Source organism: Hyperolius riggenbachi, chromosome 8, assembly GCF_040937935.1.
Source record: "Hyperolius riggenbachi isolate aHypRig1 chromosome 8, aHypRig1.pri, whole genome shotgun sequence".
Taxonomy (NCBI): Eukaryota; Metazoa; Chordata; class Amphibia; order Anura; family Hyperoliidae; genus Hyperolius; species Hyperolius riggenbachi.
Genome location: NC_090653.1, coordinates 154,338,131 through 154,362,402, shown reverse-complemented (window position 1 = coordinate 154,362,402; position 24,272 = coordinate 154,338,131).

Below are 24,272 nucleotides of genomic sequence, written 5' to 3'. Positions count from 1 at the left end.
CGGAGATGTGACTCTTAATTGTGTAATATCCCAATCCCTTTTCCAATCCTTTCTGGAGGAAGGCTAAGAGCTGGTGTGGTTGCGGTATTAGTGGGTCGAACTGTTCCTCCTGTGCAAATTCCTCGAATCTGTCCCAGACTCTCTTATAAGTTGAATTTGTCGTGGCCTTCCTGGCCTTTAACATAGTGTCTATTACTGAAGGGTTGCATCCTAATGACTCTAGCCTCTTCCCCTCAATACCCAGGCCATTAGATTCAATCTGCTGGGATCCGGGTGATTGATTACTCCCTGTTGTAGCAGATCGTTCTTGATTCGAAGGGGCAGAGAAGATCGTAACTTCAGCTCCCAGAGGAGGGGGAACCAGGGACGGTTCGGCCAATTGGGTATGATCGCAATCAGAGTTACCCTCTCTCTCAACAGTCTCGTGAGAAGATGGGGAATCATCGAAGTCGGAGGAAAGGCGTAACCGATGTTGAATTTCCAGGGGGCTGTAATCGCATCTATGGCTATGGCTTGGCTGCATGGGTATCTGGCCATGAAGGTTTTGCATTTTGCGTTGGTTCGAGAAGCCATAAGGTCTATCTGAGGATAACCAAGTTGGCTGCATACCCAGAGAAAAACATTCTCGCACAGGCTCCATTCGCAGTTGTCCAATGTGTGTCGACTGAGATAGTCTGCCTTCACGTTCTCCGACCCCGGAATGTAAAGTGCCTTGATGTTCCAGAGGTTTGCTTCTGCAAACTGGAAGATCCTCTCTGTCTCCAGTAGTAATTTTTGACTCTTCGTGCCTCCTTGTCGTCTGATGTAGGATACTGCCGTACGATTGTCCATTCTGACAAGTACTGTTTTCCCCTGTATCAAGTCTTGAAAGGTTAGTAGTGACTGGTATGCAGCTCTCAGTTCGAGGATGTTTGCCGGTGTCGACGTTTGAGGTGTTGTCCATACTCCTTGTGCCGTGCGTTGTTGACAGAAATCTCCCCATCCTTTCATGCTGGCATCGGATGTAATCATGATCTGTTGGTTGGACTGGATTAGGTGGCCTCTCTTCAGATTGGCCTCTATCGACCACCACTGCAGACTGTGCTTCATTGTGGCTGTTATCCAAATTGACTGATTCATACTCCTCTTGTTCCATTGTTTGAGGAATCCATATTGAAATGATCGAATGTGCCATTGGGCCCATCTGACCATAGGTATGGTCGAAGTTAAGTATTCGATTAGGCTCAGGCACTGTCTTGCTGGAATCGAGCTTGCTAACTGTACTTGACGTATCTTCGCCCTCAGTATGGTTACTTTGTTCTCGGGTAACATTACAACGTTTTCCTGAGTCTTGATTAAGGCTCCGAGAAAAATCATCTGCTGTGTCGGTTCCATCTGACTTTTGGTTAGGTTGATTTTCCAACCAAAGTTTTGGAACGTATCCACTAATATCTGTTTGTGTCGCAGCAGAGTGGGAACATCTTGTGATAGTAGGAGTAGGTCGTCTAAGTACTGATAAAGTCAAAGGTCTTTCAATCTCAACAGAGCGACTACAGCAAGGAGTATCTTTGAGAATGTCCGTGGCGCCATACAAATCCTGAATGGGAGGCACGTGAACTGATAGTGTGCTGGGCCCACCGCGAATTGGAGGAATTTCTGGTATTTGGCATGGATGGGGATGTGCAAATACGCGTCTCCAAATCCACTGATGGCATCCAGTCCGACTTCATCACAGACGCTGTTATGGTTTGTAGTGTCTCCATTTTGAATCTTCCTAACCAGATACGTTCGTTCAATTTCCTTAAATCGAGCACCGGTCGCCAATCTCCTGTCTTTTTGAGGACGAAAAATAATGGGGAGTAAAATCCCCTGCCTCTTGACTCCTGTGGAACATGTATTATCGCCTTCTTTAATAATAGAGTCTTTATGTATTGCGTTAGAATTGACCGTTTTTCCGTTACTGACGGGATCTTGGTTGGAGTGAAGGAATCTTTTGGAGGACCTTTTAGGAATTTCCATTTGTGTCCCCGAGTGATAGTCTTTATCACCCAAGGGTTTGATATGTTGTCCGCCCACACTTGTCCGAACTGTCTGAGTCTTCTCCCCCACCGGACAAGTCTGGGCGGAGACACCATCAAAAAGACTTTTGTGTCTGATTGGAGGAAGTAGTGCGTGGTCTAGTTGCTTTCGGCATGGACGTCTGGGGGTTTTGCCAGTTTCTGCGGTATTCCCGACCAGGTCTATATGTACGATTGATTCTGTATTTCGCTTGTTGAAATCTAGTCTGTTGGGGAGTCTGCTTACTTGGTTTCCGGTCCTGCGGGATTAAACCTGATCTGCCTCCCGTCACTCTCTGAATTGCCGTATCCATTTCCTTGCCAAATAGGTTTTCTCCATCAAAGGGAATTTTGCACCAGTCCTGGCGTGAAGCGGGATCAGCCGACCAGGCCTTCAGCCAAAGGGCTCTTTTTACCACTACTGAATGTACCATTGACTTTGCGGAACATCTTATTACATCCACCGCAGCCTCCCCCATGAAGTCTGCGGTGAGTTTTAGTTCATCAAGAGTTGCGATGATTGTCTCCCTATCTACATCATTCCTTAACCTCCCTGGCGTTCTATTAAAATCGCCAGGGAGGCTGCGGGAGGGTTTTTTTTAAATTAAAAAAAAAGTATTTCATGCAGCCAACTGAAAGTTGGCTGCATGAAAGCCCACTAGAGGGCGCTCCGGAAGCGTACTTTCGATCGCCTCCGGCAATCGAAAGTAACAAGATAGGCCGCAATGAGCGGCCTATCTTGTTTCGCTTTCCTCGTCGCCATGGCGACGAGCGGAGTGACGTCATGGACGTCAGTCGACGTCCTGACGTCAGAGCCGCCCGATCCAGCCCCTAGCGCCGGCCGGAACTGTTTGTTCCGGCTGCGCTGGGCTCGGGCGGCTGGGGGGACCCTCTTTCGCCGCTGCACGCGGCGGATCGCCGCGGAGCGGCGGCGATCGGGCAGCACACGCGGCTGGCAAAGTGCCGGCTGCGTGTGCTGCTTTTTACAGAATGAAAATCGGCCCAGCAGGGCCTGAGCGGCGACCTCCGGCGGCATACCCCGAGCTCAGCTCGGGATTACCGCCAAGGGGGTTAAATCCTCTTCTATATTGAGAGTCCAGGTCTTCAGGGCTTTCGCAATGGACGTCAGCGCTATTGCCGGTTTGGTTGCTCCTCCTGAAGACACGTATATCTTCTTTAGTTCTGAATCCATTTTTCGTTCCAATGCGTCTTTGAAGGAGGCTGCATTCTCTCTGGGTAATGTAGTTGGTTTTGCCAACCTTATCACCGATGCATCCACTATTGGGGGGTTATCCAGCTGCTTGGATTGATCCTCCTTCATTGGATATAATTTTGTTAAACGATTCGCGAGTGGCGGTTTCTTCTCTATTTTTTCCCACTCTTCTCTTATCACTTCGGCGATCTCGTCCATAAGCGGGAAAGGGGTCACCTTCTTCTTTAGATGGGAGTAATATTCCTTCTGTTTTTTAGGTTTCTCTACACCTTCATCCTCTTCGAAATCTTCCCATTGTATGGCATCTCTAACGGAGCATACGAATGGTTCAACTAATGAGAAATCGAAACCTGCGGCAGTGAGATCATCTTCAATCATTAAGGGCTGTTGTGGAGGTTCAGCAGAGGTTGAAGGTTGTGCCGGAAGAGCTTCTATGTATTCTTTCATGGAATCTTGTACGGCCTGCTTAATCAGTTCTGAAACGTCCACAGGCGGTTGTTGAGGTTCCGCAGACATTTCTGTAAAGCGCTGACTGCAAACAGTTTTCCCAGGCATAACAGGTCTGTTACAAGCTCAGCATCCCCTTCTTTCTCTGCTGCGTGATCTTCTATATCTCCTTGGTGATCTACTCCTTTCACGGTAATGATGATGGGAAGGGCTCCATCTGCGCGATCTCGATCTACTTCTTGATTTTTTTGTTCTTATGATGCTTCCTAGGACTGACCAAAAATACGTGTGTCAGTATTGCACTCAGCGTTGCGGGCTTTAACCTACCTATGAACAAGTCCCCTACCTTTTAGCCCGTGGCTGGTTTAATTGATGAGCAGAGCTATCCCTAATTGCAGCAGAAGAACCTGCAGAAGAAATAGAAAAAACAGAAATAAGTAGTAGCAAATAGGGATGCTCATTCGGATTCCGCGGAAATGCAATTTCCGAAATTCCGATCGGAAATTGCATTTCCGTATCGGAATGCGGAAATGGGTAATGCAAGTGCCGTAGGCGGATTTCCGCCGGAAATCACGGAAATTTCCGCCAGAAATTGCGGAAAATCCACCCGACTTTAACATCGATTTTCTCAAAAACTATAAGGTCTTTTTGAAAACTTTTTTTTGCATCTTGTTCACAAGATTTGGTTTAATAAACGCTGAAAATTTGGTGTTTCTAGGACTTAAGGGGGCTTTTCTATTAACCACTAAAGTCGGCGTTTTTTTTACTGTAATGTAAAATGCAGAAAATCTGCCTATTTTCTGCATTTTACATTACAGTAAAAATCCGCCGACTTTAGCAGTTAATAGCAAAGCCCCCGTAAGTCCTAGAAACACCAAATTTTCAGGGTTTATTAAACAGAACCTTCTGAGCAAGATGCAAAAAAAAGTTTTTAAAAAGACCTTATAGTTTTTGAGAAAATTGATGTTAAAGTCGGGCGGAATTTCCGCGATTTCCGGCGGAAATTCCGCCTTGGAATGCGGAAATTGGTAGCGGAAAGCGGAATCGGTAATCGGTACATGACGGAATGCGGAATTACCGCGGAATCGGAATTTGGCATTCCGACCATCCCTGGTAGCAAATAGCATAGGTATATCATAGTAACAGCTGAATCCAGAGATAGTAGAGATTAATTGTACCTGTATGGGAGCGTAGTGCACTCATTGCAGGCTGCTCTGAAACTGCCCTCCGACGCTCCATCTCGTAGCCAGCGCGAGGCACGCCGAGACCTCATTTAAAGTTTGTTGCCGTAGCTAACACCGCCTCTGCTCCGTCTAGAGCCAATGCGGATCGCGGATTTAGCGAGGCGTCACCTCCGGCGGAAGTGACGTCGCCGGAAACCAGGGCGGAGACACAGAAGGCGGAAGAGAAATAGAAGGATAGGCTTAGTGGAGTGCAGCCGGCGCGAAGAGTAGGTAATACAAATGTATAATTGCTTTGCAACTCTAACATGCAGATGATACGAAATCCACACATATTTATATAAGTCTTCAGCCTCAGTCCCAGACTTTTAGTCTGTGAAGGACGTAGCCAGCCTGAGCAAACCAGCAGGCACCCCCAAACTATTATTATAGGATACAGGGGAAGCTGGCCGAGGCCACCAGCACTAGCTGTATTTAACAGCAGGTAGGGGAGCAGAAAAGAAAAACCTTTAGCTTCTAGGAATCCAATAAAAACCTGTCGTCCCTGAGGTGAGCTTCCGAGGAAAAAAGACTGAGGTGGGGCTGGAACTACAGAAAATTTATCAATTAAATGTCTTATGAGGTAGAGTGGGCGGGGCTTCTACCCATTAGTGTGTGATGACATAGGCATTGGGAAATCACCAGCTGCAAGTAAGAGTAGGAGGGAGAGAGTAAGCAAATGTGAATGAGATTTAAATGTTTGTACGGTTTTTGTGCTTCTGGAGGGAGAGAGAGATTTCAAGGGAGCTAACAGTTCATGTGAAGCTGAATAAGGTGAGGAAAGCAGAGCAGGTGAAATGAATATGGAGTGTGGTACACTGGGAGGATGCATGATGCAATGCAACTTGTAGATGTTTGCAGAAAGGCAGAACATAAGAAAAATTGCAGTAAACATGGTAAGTGTCAATGATTATCAGCAGGAAATTTCCAACCCCTAAACAGTTTATATGAGTATGCAGTTAGTGCAAGCAAACCTGTGTACATAGTCTACTTGGTTGTGTAAGATATGTCCAGCTATTAGAAGGTAGTACAAACTACAGAAAAGGAAAGCTGCTTGGATCCCTTTAAAGAGAACCTGAACTGAAAATAAAAAGTCAAAATAACCATACACAGGTCATAGTTGCCTCCTGTGTAGTCTACTCCTCAATCTCTTTCTCCTCTCCTGTGTCCCATGTGTCCACTGTGATCAATGGAATTATCCGTGCTCCATTTTAAAAATGGCCATTACCCCATAACAGCTTCCTGGTCAGCACACTGTTAAACAGTAAGATCACCCACTTGAGCCATAGGGAAACACGGGCATTGCCTGGCACATTCAGTTGTAACTGACAGCTGCTGATATATAACTGACAGCAACTGGTTTATTTCAGTTCTGACAAAATATTGTCAGAACTGGAAGGGATCACTGTAAGAAGAAAATGGTGAGCTTCTGAGAGGAACTGACAGTGAGGTTAGTATGTAATATTAATTTGCAGCTATATCATGTGTTTATTTTAAATAATTTTACTCACTTCAGGGGAAGGCAAGTGCTGGGGGGAGCGGTCAATTTACAAACAATCATTAACCTTCTGTACTCCAAATACACTCGGAGCAAGATGGAACTGTACTAAAATATAAGCACATCTAGGTTGCAAAAATGGAGGACGTTGGGTTCTAAAACGGATTGAATGTGACATTCTGTACTGAACCAGCATTGAGGTTCCCTCAGTGGAAATGGACCCTACTCTACCTATACCAGTCAGCAAGAAAGCAAACATTTCATGCTCATCAACCGGTGATTCACGTGAGGCACTGTCAGGTTCTAGTAATATTAGGAACACATGCATGCACATACCCGTATATACTCGCATATAAGCCGACCCGCATATAAGCCGAGGTACACACTTTCCCCCAAAAAATCAGGTAAAAATGACTCGCATATAAGCCGAGGGTAGGGAATGCAGTGGCTCCTGAGTTTCAAAAATCAAAGTAAATACCAATGCAAGAATCACCTTGTACGGAATGCTGAAATAACCCCATATACCGGCTATACTGGAATGATTCTAGCATTGCACATAGGGGTGCTTGTTGCATGTTATATAGGGGTGATTGTTGCAATTCATATACGGGCTAATGCTGCTGGCAGGTAGGACCCTCCCAGCAGCATTAACCCCCATATGAATTGCAACAACCACCCCTATATAACATGCACAATCACCCCTATGTACAATGCAAGAATCACTCCAGTATAGCCGGTATATGGGGTTATTTCAGCTTTCCATACAGGGCGATTCTTGCATTGCACATAGGGGTGATTGTGCATGTTATATAGGGATGGTTGTTTCAATTTATATGGGCGTTTATGCTGCTGGCAGGGAGGACCCCCAGCAGCATTAACCTCCATATGATTGTAACAACCACCCCTATATAAAATGTAAAAATCACACCTATGTGCAAGGCAAGGATCACCCCATATAGTACAGATGCAGCCACTCAGTAAACAAGATAGTACACTATTGCTGGTAATGTACATTGTACATGTAGCCATTTACCTCTTTCATGCTGGCAGGCTGCTGCGGACACACGCTCACCACACACAGCACTGTCACTCCTACTTGCTCCGAGCGGTGAGCGGCTACAGGACAGTTGACCCGCCTACCTCTACTCTGATAGGACAGCTTTCTCGCCTATTGAGTTTGTCCAGCCAATAGGAGGAGGAGTATGGCATGGAGAGCACAGTGTTCTGAATGAACATGCTCCTGGCGTTCTGCGCTCTTGCATCTCCTCCGATCGGTGCACCATGGCCACCCATGTGCAGGGAAAGCGGGACCCACGGATAGCTGGATGCGGAGGAGCTTCTGCCCCACTTTCCTTCCCGATCATGCCTGACGCTGACATCCAGCGCTGGTCACGCTGAGCCAACTCGGGGAGACATGAGGCGAGACACCAACGGGCACTCAGGGGCTGCAAATAAGTAAAAAAAAAAAAAGCCACAAACGGACACTCGGGGGCAGAAAAAACAGTGACCCCCAAACAGAGGGGACCCCCCAAACGTTGGTGACTCGCATATAAGCCGAAGGGGGACTTTTGAGCACTTTTTTTGTACTAAGAAATTCGGCTTATATGCGAGTATATACGGTAAGTATGTCTCATATCTCCAGGGACCGACACTCACACCTTTAAAGGGAAGGTTCACGCTGCACATAAAAAAAACCTGCACTCACCTGGTGCTTCTTCCAGCTCCTGGCAGTCGATTGGTGCCCTCGTAGCAGCTCCTCTCCCTCCTGGCGTCCAGCGGTGAAGAAGCCGACCTCGCCAGGTCGGCTTCTGTGCACTCCACGGCGGGGGGTCACGTGGTGTAGGGACGTCATAGGGTCTCTAGCGCCTGCGCAGTAGAGACCTGAAGACGTCACGTACACCACGTGACCCGCGCCGTGGAACGCACATGATGCCGACCTAGCGAGGTCGGCTTCTTCACCGCTTGACGTCGGGAGGAAGAGGAGCTGCTGCGAGGGCACCGATCGACTTCCAGGAGCTGGAAGAAGCCCCAGGTGAGTGCAGTTTGTTTTTTTTATGTGCAGCGCAAATCTTCCCTTTAAATGAATCGAATGGGTGGGAGCAGCTACCTCTAAATATAAAAGGTTTAAAATGAACAATTGTACCTCAGACAAGGACTGGAATTTCGAAACAACAATTATTGGACACTAAAAAGACTACACGTTTCATGGGTTATCCACAGATGTAGTCCTTGGATGGAAGTACATTCCAATACCTGCCCCCCCCCCCCCCCCTCACATGGCACACACAATTACACACCTCCCTTATGGGGGAGTTCATTACAAAACATGGTGCTCAGTTGCCTTTAAGAAACTGAAATTGAGCGTTAAGTATAAATTCTGCTTTATGGAGTTAAACCTGTTACATCCATCTCTGATAAACCCCATCTCACTATCCAAGTAAAAAAAATTATGAACTGAGAGCCTCTCACTGTCCTTTTAACATTCCCCATGTTTACTGCTGTAATAATGGGACTACTGAAACTACTGAAAGTACAATAGTAACTGAATAGACTGCAATTTATTAAATGAGTCAGAAATACTGGTTACTGTGTGTTGCTGCGTACATTGCTCCTTGCCTTACTTTACAGACCCCTGATTCTAGATTCTGTATGCCAGCAAGATTGAATGTTCAGTGCAAGCCACAGGTCATAGCAAACCAAGTCCTGGCCAGCTCTTGGATTTGCGCCTGGGTGTGGTTGTAATTCTTATAGCTCCCAATGTGACATCACTATTCTAAAGCATATTGGAGCAATGATATAAAGGCTATTTTCCCAAAAGAACACAGATTCTGCATTCACACCCTTAAGCATAACACTTGTGTGAGCCTTCTTATGAGAAAACGTGTAGTAACACCAGTTAAAGGGGCACTACAGCGAAAAACTGTAACATTTAAAATATGTGCAAACATATACAAATAAGAAGTACATTTTTTCCAGAGTAAAATGAGCCATAAATTACTTTTCTCCTATGTTGCTGTCACTTACAGTAGGTTATAGAGATCTGACAGAAGCAACAGGTTTTGGACTAGTCCATCTCTTCATAGTGGATTCTCAGCAAGGCTTTTATTCTTTATAAAGTTATTCCCTAAAAAGGATTTAAACAATGATGCTGGACAGCTTCCCTGCTTTCTAGTTTTTTGGCAGTTGGACAGAGCAACTGCCATTCACTAAGGGCTTTTGAAAACAAATATATCCATGAGTATCCCCTATAAAGAGATGGACTAGTCCAAAACCTGTCACTTCTGTCAGATTTCTACTACCTACTGTAAGTGACAGCAACATAGGAGAAAAGTAATTTATGGCTCATTTTACTCTGGAAAAATGTACATTTTATTTGTATATGTTTGCACATATTTTAAATTTTACAGTTTTTCGCTGTAGTGCCCCTTTAACCACTTGAGGACCTAGGGCTTTCTACCCCTTAAGGACCGGCCACTTTTTTTCCATTCAGACCACTGCAGCTTTCACGGTTTATTGCTCGCTCATACAACCTACCACCTAAATGAATTTTGGCTCCTTTTCTTGTCACTAATACAGCTTTCTTTTGGGGCTATTTGATTGCTCCTGCGATTTTTACTTTTTATTATATTCATCAAAAAAGACATGAATTTTGGCAAAAAAATGATTTTTTTAACTTTCTGTGCTGACATTTTTCAAATAAAGTAAAATTTCTGTATACATGCAGCGCGAAAAATGTGGACAAACATGTTTTTGATAAAAAAAAACCCATTCAGTGTATATTTATTGGTTTGGGTAAAAGTTATAGCGTTTACAAACTATGGTGCAAAAAGTGAATTTTCCCATTTTCAAGCATCTCTGACTTTTCTGACCCCCTGTCATGTTTCATGAGGGGCTAGAATTCCAGGATAGTATAAATACCCCCCAAATGACCCCATTTTGGAAAGAAGACATCCCAAAGTATTCACTGAGAGGCATAGTGAGTTCATAGAAGATATTATTTTTTGTCACAAGTAAGCGGAAAATGACACTTTGTGAGAAAAAAAAAAAAAAAAAAAAGTTTCCATTTCTTCTAACTTGCGACAAAAAAAAATGAAATCTGCCACGGACTCACCATGCCCCTCTCTGAATACCTTGAAGGGTCTACTTTCCAAAATGGGATCATTTGTGGGGTGTGTTTACTGTCCTGACATTTTGGGGGGTGCTAAATTGTAAGCACCCCTGTAAAGCCTAAAGGTGCTCATTGGACTTTGGACCCCTTAGCGCAGTTAGGCTGCAAAAAAGTGCCACACATGTGGTATTGCCATACTCAGGAGAAGTAGTATAATGTGTTTTGGGGTGTATTTTTACACATACCCATGCTGGGTGGGAGAAATATCTCTGTAAATGACAATTTGTTAATTTTTTTTACACACAATTGTCCATTTACAGAGATATTTCTCCCACTCAGCATGGGTATGTGTAAAAATACACCACAAAACACATTATACTACTTCTCCTGAGTACGGCGATACCACATGTGTGGCACTTTTTTGCACCCTAACTGCGCTAAAGGGCCCAAAGTCCAATGAGTACCTTTAAGATTTCACAGGTCATTTTGAGAAATTTCGTTTCAAGACTACTCCTCACGGTTTAGGGCCCCTAAAATGCCAGGGCAGTATAGGAACCCCACAAATGACCCCATTTTAGAAAGAAGACACCCCAAGGTATTCCGTTAGTAGTATGGCGAGTTCATAGAAGATTTTATTTTTTGTCACAAGTTAGCGGAAAATGACACTTTGTGAAAAAACACAATTAAAATCAATTTCCGCTAACTTTTGACAAAAAATAAAAACTTCTATGAACTCACCATACTCCTAACGGAATACCTTGGGGTGTCTTCTTTCTAAAATGGGGTCATTTGTGGGGTTCCTATACTGCCCTGGCATTTTAGGGGCCCTAAACCGTGAGGAGTAGCCTTGAAACGAAATTTCTCAAAATGACCTGTGAAATCCTAAAGGTACTCATTGGACTTTGGGCCCTTTAGCGCAGTTAGGGTGCAAAAAAGTGCCACACATGTGGTATCGCCATACTCGGGAGAAGCAGTACAATGTGTTTTGAGGTGTATTTTTACACATACCCATGCTGGGTGGGAGAAATACCTCTGTAAATGGACAATTGTGTGTAAAAAAATCAAAAGATTGACATTTACAGAGGTATTTCTCCCACCCAGCATGGGTATGTGTAAAAATACACCTCAAAACACATTGTACTACTTCTCCCGAGTACGGCGATACCACATGTGTGGCACTTTTTTGCACCCTAACTGCACTAAGGGGCATAAAGTCCAATGAGTACCTTTAGGATTTCACAGGTCATTTTTGTTTCAAGACTACTCCTCACGGTTTAGGGCCCCTAAAATGCCAGGGCAGTATAGGAACCCCACTAATGACCCCATTTTAGAAAGAAGACACCCCAAGGTATTCCGTTAGGAGTATGGTGAGTTCATAGAAGTTTTTATTTTTTTGTCACAAGTTAGCGGAAATTGATTTTAATAGTTTTTTTTCACAAAGTGTCATTTTCCGCTAACTTGTGACAAAAAATAAAATCTTCTATGAACTCACCATACTCCGTACGGAATACCTTTGGGTGTCTTCTTTCTAGAATGGGGTCATTTGTGGGGTTCCTATACTGCCCTGGCATTTTAGGGGCCCTAAACCGTGAGGAGTAGTCTTGAAACCAAATGTCGCAAAATGACCTGTGAAATCCTAAAGGTACTCATTGGACTTTGGGCCCCTTAGCGTACTTAGGGTGTAAAAAAGTGCCACACATGTGGTACCGCTGTACTCAGGAGAAGTAGTATAATGCGTTTTGGGGTGTATTTTTACACATACCCATGCTAAGTGGGAGAAATATCTCTGTAAATGACAATTGTTTGATTTTTTTACACACAATTGTCCATTTACATAGAAATTTCTCCCACCCAGCATGGGTATGTGTAAAAATACACCCCAAAACACATTATACTACTTTTCCTGAGTACGGCGGTACCACATGTGTGACACTTTTTTGCAGCCTAGGTGCGCTAAGGGGCCCAACGTCCTATTCACAGGTCATTTTGAAGCATTTGTTTTCTAGACTACTCCTCGCGGTTTAGGGCCCCTAAAATGCCAGGGCAGTATAGGAACCCCACAAGTGACCCCATTTTAGAAAGAAGACACCCCAAGGTATTCCGTTAGGTGTATGGCAAGTTCATAGAAGATTTTATTTTTTGTCACAAGTTAGTGAAAAATGACACTTTGTGAAAAAAAACCAATAAAAATTATTTTCCGCTAACTTTTGACAAAAAATAAAATCTTCTATGAACTCGTCATACACCTAACATAATACCTTGGGGTGTCTTTTTTTTTCTAAAATGGGGTCACTTGTGGGGTTCCTATACCGCCCTGGCATTTTACAGGCCCAAAACCGTGAGTAGTCTGGAAACCAAATGTCTCAAAATGACTGTTCAGGGGTATAAGCATCTGCAAATTTTGATGACAGGTGGTCTATGAGGGGGTGAATTTTGTGGAACCGGTCATAAGCAGGGTGGCCTTTTAGATGACAGGTTGTATTGGGCCTGATCTGATGGATAGGAGTGCTAGGGGGGTGACAGGAGGTGATTGATGGGTGTCTCAGGGGGTGGTTAGAGGGGAAAATAGATGCAATCAATGCACTGGGGAGGTGATCGGAAGGGGGTCTGAGGGTTTGGCCGAGTGATCAGGAGCCCACACGGGGCAAATTGGGGCCTGATCTGATGGGTAGGTGTGCTAGGGGGTGACAGGAGGTGATTGATGGGTGTCTCAAGGTGTGATTAGAGGGGAGAATAGATGCAAGCAATGCACTGGCGAGGTGATCAGGGCTGGGGTCTGAGGGCATTCTGAGGGTGTGGGCGGGTGATTGAGTGCCCTAGGGGCAGATAGGGGTCTAATCTGATAGGTAGCAGTGACAGGGGGTGATTGATGGGTAATTAGTGGGTGTTTAGGGTAGAGAATAGATGGAAACACTGCGCTTGGGTGGTGATCTGTTGTCGGATCTGCGGGCGATCTATTGGTGTGGGTGGGTGATCAGTTTGCCCACAAGGGGCAGGTTAGGGGCTGATTGATGGGTGTCAGTGACAGCGGGTGATTGATGGGTGTCAGTGACAGGGGGTGATTGATAGGTGATTGATAGGTGATTGACAGGTAATCAGTGGGTTATTACAGGGGAGAACAGATGTAAATATTGCACTGGCGAATTGATAAGGGGGGGTCTGAGGGCAATCTGAGATTGTAGGCGGGCGATTGGGTGCCCGCAAGGGGCAGATTAGGGTCTGATCTGATGGGTAACAGTGACAGGTGGTGATAGGGGGTGATTGATGGGTGATTGATGGGTAATTAGTGGGTGTTTAGAGGAGAGAATAGATGGAAACACTGCGCTTGGGTGGTGATCTGATGTCGGATCTGCGGGCGATCTATTGGTGTGGGTGGGTGATCAGTTTGCCCGCAAGGGGCAGGTTAGGGGCTGATTGTTGGGTGGCAGTGACAGGGGGTGATTGATGGGTGATAGGTGATTGGCAGGTGATTGACAGGTGATCAGTGGGTTATTACAGGGAAGGACAGATGTAATTAATGCACTGGCGAATTGATAAGGGGGGGGGTCAGAGGGCAATCTGAGCGTGTGGGCGGGTGATTGGGTGCCCGCAAGGGGCAGATTAGGGTCTGATCTGATAGGTAAAAGTGACAGGTGGTGATAGGGGGTGATTGATGGGTAATTAGTGGGTGTTTAGAGAAGATAACAGATGTAAACGATACATTTGGGAGGTAATCTGACGGCGAGTTTGCGGGCGATCTAATGGTGTGGGTGGGTGATCAGATCGCCCGCAAGGGGCAGGTTAGGGGCTGATTGATGGGTGGCAGTGACAGGGGGTGATTGATGGGTGATAGGTGATTGACAGGTGATCAGTGGGTTATTACAGGGAAGAACAGATGTAATTAATGCACTGGCGAATTGATAAGGGGGGGGTCTGAGGGCAATCTGAGCGTGTAGGCAGGTGATTGGGTGCCCGCAAGGGGCAGATTAGGGTCTGATCTGATAGGTAACAGTGAGAGGTGGTGATAGGGGGTGATTGATGGGTGATTGATGGGTAATTAGTGGGTGTTTAGAGGAGAGAATAGATGTAAACAATGGATTTGGGAGGTGATCTGATGTCGGATCTGTGGGCGATCTATTGGTGTGGGGGGGTGATCAGATTGCCCGCAAGGGGCAGGTTAGGGGCTGATTGATGGGTGGCAGTGACAGGGGGTGATTGACGGGTGATTGACAGGTGATTGACAGGTGATTGACAGGTGATCAGGGGGATAGATGCATACAGTGAACAGGGGGGGGTGGTCTGGGGGGGGGGGGGTCTGGGGAGAATCTGAGGGGTGGGGGGTGTTCAGGAGGGGGCAGGGAGCAGGGGGGGGGATAAAAAAAAAATAGCGTTGACAGATAGTGACAGGGAGTGATTGATGGGTGATTAGGGGGGTGATTGGGTGCAAACGGGTCTGGGGGGTGGGCAGGGGGGGGTCTGATGGGTGCTGTGGGCGATCTGGGGCAGGGGAGGGAGAAATCAGTGTGCTTGGGTGCAGACTAGGGTGGCTGCAGCCTGCCCTGGTGGTCCCTCGGACACTGGGACCACCAGGGCAGGAGGCAGCCTGTATAATACACTTTGTAAACATTACAAAGTGTATTATACACTTTGTATGCGGCGATCGCGGGGTTAACATCCCGCCGGCGCTTCCGTATAGCCGGCGGGATGTTGCGGCGAGCGAGCGGTGACAGGCGCCGGCGGAGGATCGCGTCACGGATGACGCGATCGCTCCGCCCATGCCCTTAAATGGACCGCCGCCTCTGTGGGTGAGGCCGTCCTGCAGGGCTCCACTTCCCCGCCGCCCCTGTGTAGTGGGCGGTCGGGAAGTGGTTAAACATATAAGTAGTACAAGCAAGCTCTCACACCAGGTCCGGATTTACATCACAGGAGTCTATAGGCACAGATCTCCTGGCACCCCAGACTTCACCTCCCATGAACGTACAAATACCCGCCAAACTGCACCGCAAGTGTGCTGGCTGTCCCAGCTGTCACTTCTCCCTTACTTCCCTTACCTGTCATAGGTAGCCACAGGTACCACGTAGCATTTGGAAGCCAGAAGTACACTCAGTATTAAGTAGCTAGAGGTGCCTCTGATTGAAGGGAGATCTAGTCAGTGGAATGCTGAGACCCAGGTGAGTAACCTCTCATTTACACTCTCATCAAGACCCTGTATACATAAGGAGGGAGGGAGGCGCTCTGGAAAGGGAGTGAGCGATCTTTCCATCATCAGGCGCCTGTAGGCACGTGCCTACAGTGCCTTATGGTAAATCTGGCCCTGTCTCACACTTACTAATATTAATACATGCAATCAAAATGCAAACATTTATTTTCAAAGCTGAACTCCACTGTCATTTTAAACCAGTAATGTATTTAATACAATACAAGATGATAAAGATGAGATTAAAATAATCCTGAACTGAGAGGAATGTGGCCAGTACCAGTTTTGACTCCCTTTTGGAAATGATCGTAGCCAGCATTTGTGCTGATCCTCTGTTTCATGCCTCTTGAATCAACTATGCAGAAATTGCATGAGGGAGAGGATTTCTGACTTATGCTCCTTTTTTGCCCCTTTCACAGTTAACCACTTCAGTCCATCTGGACAAATATAGTTGTCCAGATACAGTGAGTTGCAAAAGTATTCGGCCCCCTTGAAGTTTTCCACATTTTGTCACATTACTGCCACAAACATGCATCAATTTTATTGGAATTCTATGTGAAAGACCAACACAAAGTGGTGTACATGTAAGAAGTGGATCGAAAATCATACATCATTCCAAACATTTTTTACAAATAATTAACTGCAAAGTGGGGTGTGCGTAATTATTTGGCCCCCTGAGTCAATACTTTGTAGCACCACCTTTTGCTGCAATTACAGCTGCCAGTCTTTTAGGGTCCTTTTACACTTAATCAGTTGCTCTCAGTTAAAACGGAAAGAAAACTGATTTTCAAAGTAAGTCCCAAGTTTTTCTATGGCACCTTTCACACTTAACACGTTTTAACTGAAATCTTCTTCCCAATGCATTGCTATGGAAAAAACGCATACCAACGCGTACTAACTGATTAAGTGTAAAAGGAGCCTTAGGGTATATCTCTACCAGCTTTGCACATCTAGAGACTTAAATCCTTGCCCATTCTTCTTTGCAAAACAGCTCGAGCTCAGTCAGATTAGATGGACAGCGTTTGTGAACAGCAGTTTTCAGATCTTGCCACAGATTCTCGATTGGATTTAGATCTGGACTTTGACTGGGCCATTCTAACACATAGATATGTTTTGTTTTAAACCATTCCATTGTTGCCCTGGCTTTATGTTTAGGGTCATTGTCCTGCTGGAAGGTGAACCTCTGCCCCAGTCTCAAGTCTTTTGCAGTCTCCAAGAGGTTTTCTTCCAAGTTTGTATTTGGCTCCACCCATCTTCCCATCAACTCTGACCAGCTTCCCTGTCCCTGCTGAACAGATGCGCCCCCCGAGCATGATGCTGCCACCACCATATTTGACAGTGGGGATGGTGTGTTCAGAGTGATGTGCAGTGTTAGTTTTCTGCCACACATAGAGTTTTGCATTTTGGCCAAAAAGTTCCATTTTGGTCTCATCTGACCAGAGCACCTTCTTCCACATGGTTGCTGTGTCCCCCACATGGCTTGTGGCTAACTACAAACGGGACTTCTTATGCTTTCTGTTAACAATGCCTTTCTTCTTGTCACTCTTCCATAAAAGACGACTTTGTACAGTGCATGATTAATAGTTGTCCTATGGACAGAGTCTCCCACCTGAGCTGTAGATATCTGCAGCTCATCCAGAGTCACCATGGGCCTCTTGACTGCATTTCTGATCAGCGCTCTCCTTGTTCAGCCTGTGAGTTGAGGTGGATGGCCTTGTCTTGGTAGGTTTACAGCTGTGCCATACTCCTTCCATTTCTGAATGATCGCTTGAACAGTGCTCCTTGGGATGTTCAAGGCTTTGGAAATATTTTTGTAGCCTAAGCCTACTTTAAATTTCTCAATAACTTGATCCCTGACCTGTCTTGGACCGGTCTTGTGTGTTCTTTGGACTTCACGGTGTTGTTGCTCCCAATTTTCTCTTAGACAACCTCTGAGGCCCTCACAGAGCAATAGTTCACAGCAAACAAGGGGTGATCGAAATTTGCGTCTAACCCGTTTAAAAAAATAAATAATAAAAAATTAACGTTCGCAGTTTCCCCATAGGCAAGCAGCTGCTGACCTCAGCGGTTTATAGCAAAGCCCCCTTATGTGCTAGAAACACCAAATTTTCAGGGCATATGGAGGGGGACAGTGGGTACAAGAGGGAAAACATTTTCAAAAAGACCTTATAGTTTTTGAGAAAATTGAGTTTAAAGTTTCATAGGGAAAAAAATGACAGATAAGGTAGCAAACCTAACGGTAGTGTAAATGTAAATCAAGAGAAACCGCAATGAATTTCATGATGGGGTTTCCAGGGGGTCCCTTCGAGGTCGCAACACTTTGGCCAGGGATTGCTATACAGCCGCAATATGGCTGTATAAAGATCCCTGGCAACTTTACCTATTTTCTGAAACATCACAGAGGTGCCTGGCTCTTCTACTGACCACATATGCTATTGCTCCGTTGTTATTGCCTGATGAAGCGGGATCAAACCTGCGAAACGCGTTGCATATTTGGAGTTCATAAATAAAATATATTGACTGTCTTTACTACAGTCGTTGTGTGTCTACTTGGAGGAGGTAAGTCCACCACTACCTCCTCTATTTACCAAGAATTTGGTTTTTAAGCTCATTTAGCTTCCTTTTATCCTTTTGGCGCCTCTGTTCTCCTGCATAATATGCACACTGTTAGCTGACTGATAAGGAGAGTAGACTTTATACTTATCATCCAGAGCAAGTGGCATACAGTAACAGTCCAAGGTCGGTCCAAGCGGCAAGCAAGGGAAGTCCAGTAACTTAGCAGATGTTATTCCAGGCAGCAAGCAAAGGGTTATCCAGGAATCAAGCAGAGGTTAACACAACAGAGTTGTCAAATACAATCCGAGGTCAAAGTCCAGAATATCAAATAACGATCAGAGTGCGCACCCAGCAACTAGCCGAAGCTATGCTTATCACGGGCGATGACTGAGAGCACTCTGTAGGTTTAAATACAGACCGATCAGTGGCCAGCCACAGTCCATACAACCATTTACACTGGCCCTACCTAAGTGTCAGCTGAATTATCAGCTGACACCGCTTTGTCAGTTGACAGCTCAGTCATCTGATCACCGTTGCCTTTGCAGAGGGCGTACTGGGAACGTGCCCTCCGCCTATCAGGAAATGCGGGCTGCGAGCCACCGGCAGCATCATCAGCGGGGAACAAGTGCCGAGACCCGGAAGTGGCAGAATCAGCCCAGGTCTCGGCGGAAACAGGTGTATTTCTGTAATTATCCGCTCAGCTGGCTGCACAGGCAGACAGCTGTTTGACCATTCCTTATGTCTGAGAGATGCAGGTCTCTGGAAAAGAGACCTGGCTTCATCTTGCAACTTTCAGAGTTGCTTTGCTGAGGGATTTGCATACATGCAAATTGCCCAGCTGTCTCGTTTGAGGGCTGGCAGTATAAAAGCCTTCTGCTGAGCAGAAGGCTTTGCTGGTCATAACAGTTTGTTAAATACACTCCTGGAGTGTCAGCCTTCCCTGTTGGATTGCTATAGGTATCTTAGAGTAATTCTGGGGACTGCACTAGGCAGCTTCTCTAGTGCAGTTAGCCTGCTTATCTGTTTTGTCTATGTTGCCTCTCTGCTGTGATTGTCCTGTCGCCAACGGTGGTCGATAGGAAATTTGCCCTGTCTCTCTGTGGGTGCTAACCAGTGCAGCGGTTGCTACTGGTAGCCCCTTCTGTTTGATCTGTCTTACTTGGATCACACCAGCCTCTAGCGGTAGCGGCTGTGGATCCTTCTGATCTGCTTTCTTGGAGCATTGCTGGAGCAGCGGTTGCCACCGGCTATCTCATCTGCCTGTCTTGCTTGGATCGCACTAGCCCCTAGCGGTAGCAGCTGTGCATCCTTCTGATCTGTGATCCTGTCCCTGAACCCGGATCGCACTCGCTCTGGCGGAAAGAGCAGTGGATCTTTCCTATCCTGTCCCTGAACTTGGATCGCACTCGCTCTGGCGGAAAGAGCAGTAGATCCTGCTAAGCTCTGTTGCTTTACTTGGATCGCACTCGATCTGGCGGAAAGAGCAGTGGATCTTTCCTATCCTGTTTCCCGTCCGTCTGTCTGTCTTGTCTGATGCGAACGCTTGCTATAGGCTTGGTGAGGTAACCGTTAAGCAAGCGCTTGCGTTCTCTGTTTCATGTTTGGGTGTCGGGGGTTAGTTAGGCGTGCTTGTCTCTGTTGCGCTTAACGTGCTGTAAACGCGTTCGCTGTTGCGAATGAGTGCGGTGTTCGCGTTTAGTTAGCGCTTGTTATTTTCCTTATCTTCTCATTGTATGATTTGCTGTGCCTTTGCTACTCTCGTGCCCTGTCTTGCTTTAGCCTTGTGTCACCTCTGGCAATCGCCTCTCTCGCGATTGCGTTCCTACTTCGTTTCTGCTGTTGTGTGTGCACCGTCGTGGGTTGGTGACTAGAATGGTGCACACACATACATTCTGTCCCTGTGCTCATTCGATTGCGTTCTCACTTGGTTTCCTCTGTTGTGTGTCCACCGTCGCAGGTTGGAGACTAGATTGGTGGACATACATACATTCCTCCTCTGTGCTTATTCGGTCCTGTGTCGCTGTTAGCAATCACCATCTCTTGCGATTGCCTTCTCACCTGATCTTCATGATTGTGTGTTCATCGTCGCAGGGTGGCGACTAGATTGGTGGACACACGTACACTCTGTCACTTTACTCTCTCTCTTCAAGGGCTATCTTGCCCTGCGCTTCTTCCCTTCGTACAATTCCTGTCTGGCGTCTGTGGCAGGGCAGAGGATCTGTTCCTCTGCACTCCATAGCTCCATCTGCCGACAGGAATTTCCCTCTACAGGTGCGTTGCACCTTTTGCTGGGTTCTCTCAAATTATACGCTTGTGGAGGACTTCCGCAGTGTCAGCGCGCGTCCTGTGCGCTGACCACGGAGAGAATTCCACAATTGTTACAATTTCCCTTCCTGAGCCCTAAGTGCAGCCATTAACTTTGCTGGGTAGACTTATACTTGAGTCAACAAAAAATTCCAGCTTAAGAGGGTTGAATATTGGAGTCGACTTATACACAAGGTCGACTTCTATTCGAGTATATATGGTAGTTGATTAATTTTAGGAAGAAAACCAGTAAAAAAACCAAAAACACTGCATTAGAATTGGGATTATGATGTTGATCCTGAACAGGGATCATGTAAATAAAACAAAGAGTAACGGTGGCCACACACGTTACAACTATAACATTCGATTTTACGCCAATTCAATGAAAACAATCGATTGTATGAGAAAATTGATTTTTTTCCGTTTTAGTGGTTCAAGACATCTGATCAGAATTGCAGTTTTTCTCAATAATTGTCTATCGGGAAGAATGCCAAAATAAGATCAGTTGCTTCAAAAATTGTAAGGTGTGTGTTAGGGTGTATGAAATGCTTTCAACTAAATAAATTGTATAGCTACATTTGGAAAGAAAGAAACTTTGTGTTAAAAGAAAACAAAAATATTAGAATGGAAGGATCTGATCATTGGAAATAATGTAATGTGTTTGAGGTCAGTAAATTTGGAGTTGATTAGTGAACTGCATTAAAGTACTCCTGTACTAGCAGTTTTAGACCTTTAAACCCAGCATCTTCAGTGCTATGACGCTGATCCAGAAGTAATCTGAAAGTACTTCCGGCTCAGCGTCATAGCAGTGAAGATGAAGGCAGATACAAGAGGACACTGTGGCAGAACAGTAGAGCTGAGAAGGTGCAAAAGGCAGTGATCAGATCCAGGAGTAGGCGAGTTGTGCGGTGGGGCTTCTTTTTTTTCAGGTCTTTAAAGCACGACGACACAAGGGGCATGATTAGGGAGGATAACTGCCATTTCCCCCTCACCATTTTCGACCTTCTATTCAGACGAAGATTTTGGCAGACTACAACAGGGATCCCTGGGGGCAATGAACTAAGAGAATGGTGCTGTGACATATGTCGCAGCCAATTCACACAACAGCACCTTAACCATTTCAGCCGCCCGGATGTGATGCTCGCATCCGGGCGGCTGCTCTGCTGCGGTGCCGCGCTTCGGCGCGCTCCCACGCGCTGTTCCCACTGTAGCCCTGGGTTCAGTGAACGGTAACATGGTTCCCGATCACGGATCAGTGTCCCCAGCAGAAAAACCGAAGCGCTCTTACTAGAGGCTTCAGTTTTTCTGCAAATAAAATTTTCCGCGTCCCCCTTGTGCTTCCGCTTAGCGAAAAGCACAAGGAGAAAAAAACTCAAGGTGGCCATCTTGTGGCCAAATAGTAAAACTACATCTACATATTTTTTACATTACAATTTACACATATAATAACATTAAAAATTAACTGTTTATTTCCCACACCAAAATATTACCCAAATAAATTTTTTTATGACAAACAAACAAACAAACATAAATAGTTACCTAGGGGTCTGAACTTTTTAAATATGCATTTGAAGGGGGGTATACTACGAACATTTTTTAAATTATAAGGTTGTAAATACGGAAACAATGCACCTTTATTTCCAAACAAAATATTGGCGCCATACATTGTGATAGGGACAAAATTTTAATGGTGTCATAACCAAAACAAACGGGCAAATAAAATACATAGGTTTTAATTATGGTAGTGTGAATTATTTTAACCTGCTGGGCGGTCTGGACGAGCTCAGCTCATCCAGTACCGCCGGAGCCTGCCGCTCAGGCCCTGCTGGGCCGATTTGGCTCAAATAAAGTGCAGCACACGCAGCCGGCACTTTGCCAGCCGCGTGTGCTGCCTGATCGCCGCCGCTCTGCGGCGATCCGCCGCGAGCAGCGGCGAAAGAGGGTCCCCCCAGCCGCCTGAGCCCAGCGTAGCCGGAACAAAAAGTTCCGGCCAGCGCTAAGGGCTGGATCGGAGGCGGCTGACGTCAGGTTGTCGGCTGACGTCGATGACGTCACTCCGCTCGTCGCTATGGCGACGATATAAGCAAAACAAGGAAGGCCGCTCATTGCGGCCTTCCTTGTTTATTCTGGGCGCCGGAGGCGATCGGAAGAACGCCTCCGGAGCGCCCTCTAGTGGGCTTTCATGCAGCCAACTTTCAGTTGGCTGCATGAAATAGTTTTTTTTTTATTCAAAAAAAACCCTCCCGCAGCCTGCCTGGCGATCTTAATAGAACGCCAGGCAGGTTAAAGCTATAATGTACGAAAACTGAGAGATAATGAATTTTTTCCATTTTTTTTCTTAATAATCCTGATAAAATGCATTTAGAAAAAAATAATTCTTAGCAAAATCTACCACCCAAAGAAAGCCTAATTAGTGGCGGAAAAAACAAGATATAGATGAATAAATTGTGTTAAGAAGTGATAAAGTTATTAGCGAATGAATGGGAGGTAAAAATTGCTCTGATGCATAAGGTGAAAAATCCCAGCGGGCTGAAATGGTTAATTAATCAAACCCCCTCTCAGTTCAGGGGTACGTTAAAGAGTCTGAAGCCTTAAAAAATCCTCTTTTTACTTGACATTTATGTTAAGCAATATGTGCAGAGCTAAAACGCTATATTCCCGCAGCAGAACAATGTCATTAAACCCCCCCCAAATCCCTGGGGCAAAATTAGGAGCTCCTTCCTGGTAGAGGCAGAGTTTTGTGCAGTAGCTCTGCCTCTACTTGCGTCAATCTCCGTCTCCTCCCGCCTCTCTGTCTTCTTTCACTGAGAGGGGCGAGTTGAGGTGGAGATCCACAAAGATTGACGCCTCTGGAGGCAGAGCTACAGAACAAAGCTCTGCCTCCCCCGGGCAGCAAAATTCATGACCAGGAAAGTTGTGGAATTTTGCCCCGGGATTTTGGGGGTTTAATTACATCGCTGTGTCTGTGTTCTAGCTCTGCACATATTGCTTAAATGAAATGTCAAGTAAAAATAAGAATTTTTTAAAGCTTCAGATTCTCTTTAAAGAGTAACTGTCAGGCTGCAAAAGCTAACTTAAACCTCTATTATCCTGTGTTAAACAGTTTAGAAGGAAGCCAAAAAGGCAATACTGAAGTTAAAAATCTCTCTTACTTTTGATGTGTGCTGAACAGCAAGGCTGTTAGACCCAAGCTCTTAAAAGGACGAGAGGCCGCATAGCAAAGCCTTCTGGGGCTGCTTCTCCCCACCTTGGGTCCTCCCCTCGGCTGCTAGTGAGAAGTTACAGGCTCATGTTGCAACAGCGTGTAACTCACAGCACTGAAAAATCTCCGGGCAGAGTATACTGCATGAGTCCACTATTGTTCCTAGCCACATGGCTAATTAATATTCACTGCACAGCAGTGTTGTCTTTTTTCTGAGTGGAATCATCAGGAAGCAGGGAGGACATGACGACACATTTGGCTTCATAGGAGACAGACAAACATGGAACCTGCCATGAGCTGTCAGGAGCATCATCCTCTGCAAATACTATATAAAAATTCTGTGAAATCCAAACGTGGACAGTGAAATGCATAAGTAATGTAAGTACAGCCAATCTTTAGCTACTGATATATGTGTTTTTTTTTCTCTGAGACCTTATACCTAACAGCTCCTCTTTAAGTATTAAAGCGGACCCAAACCAAACATTTTTTTAATTCAAAATATTTAATTGCAC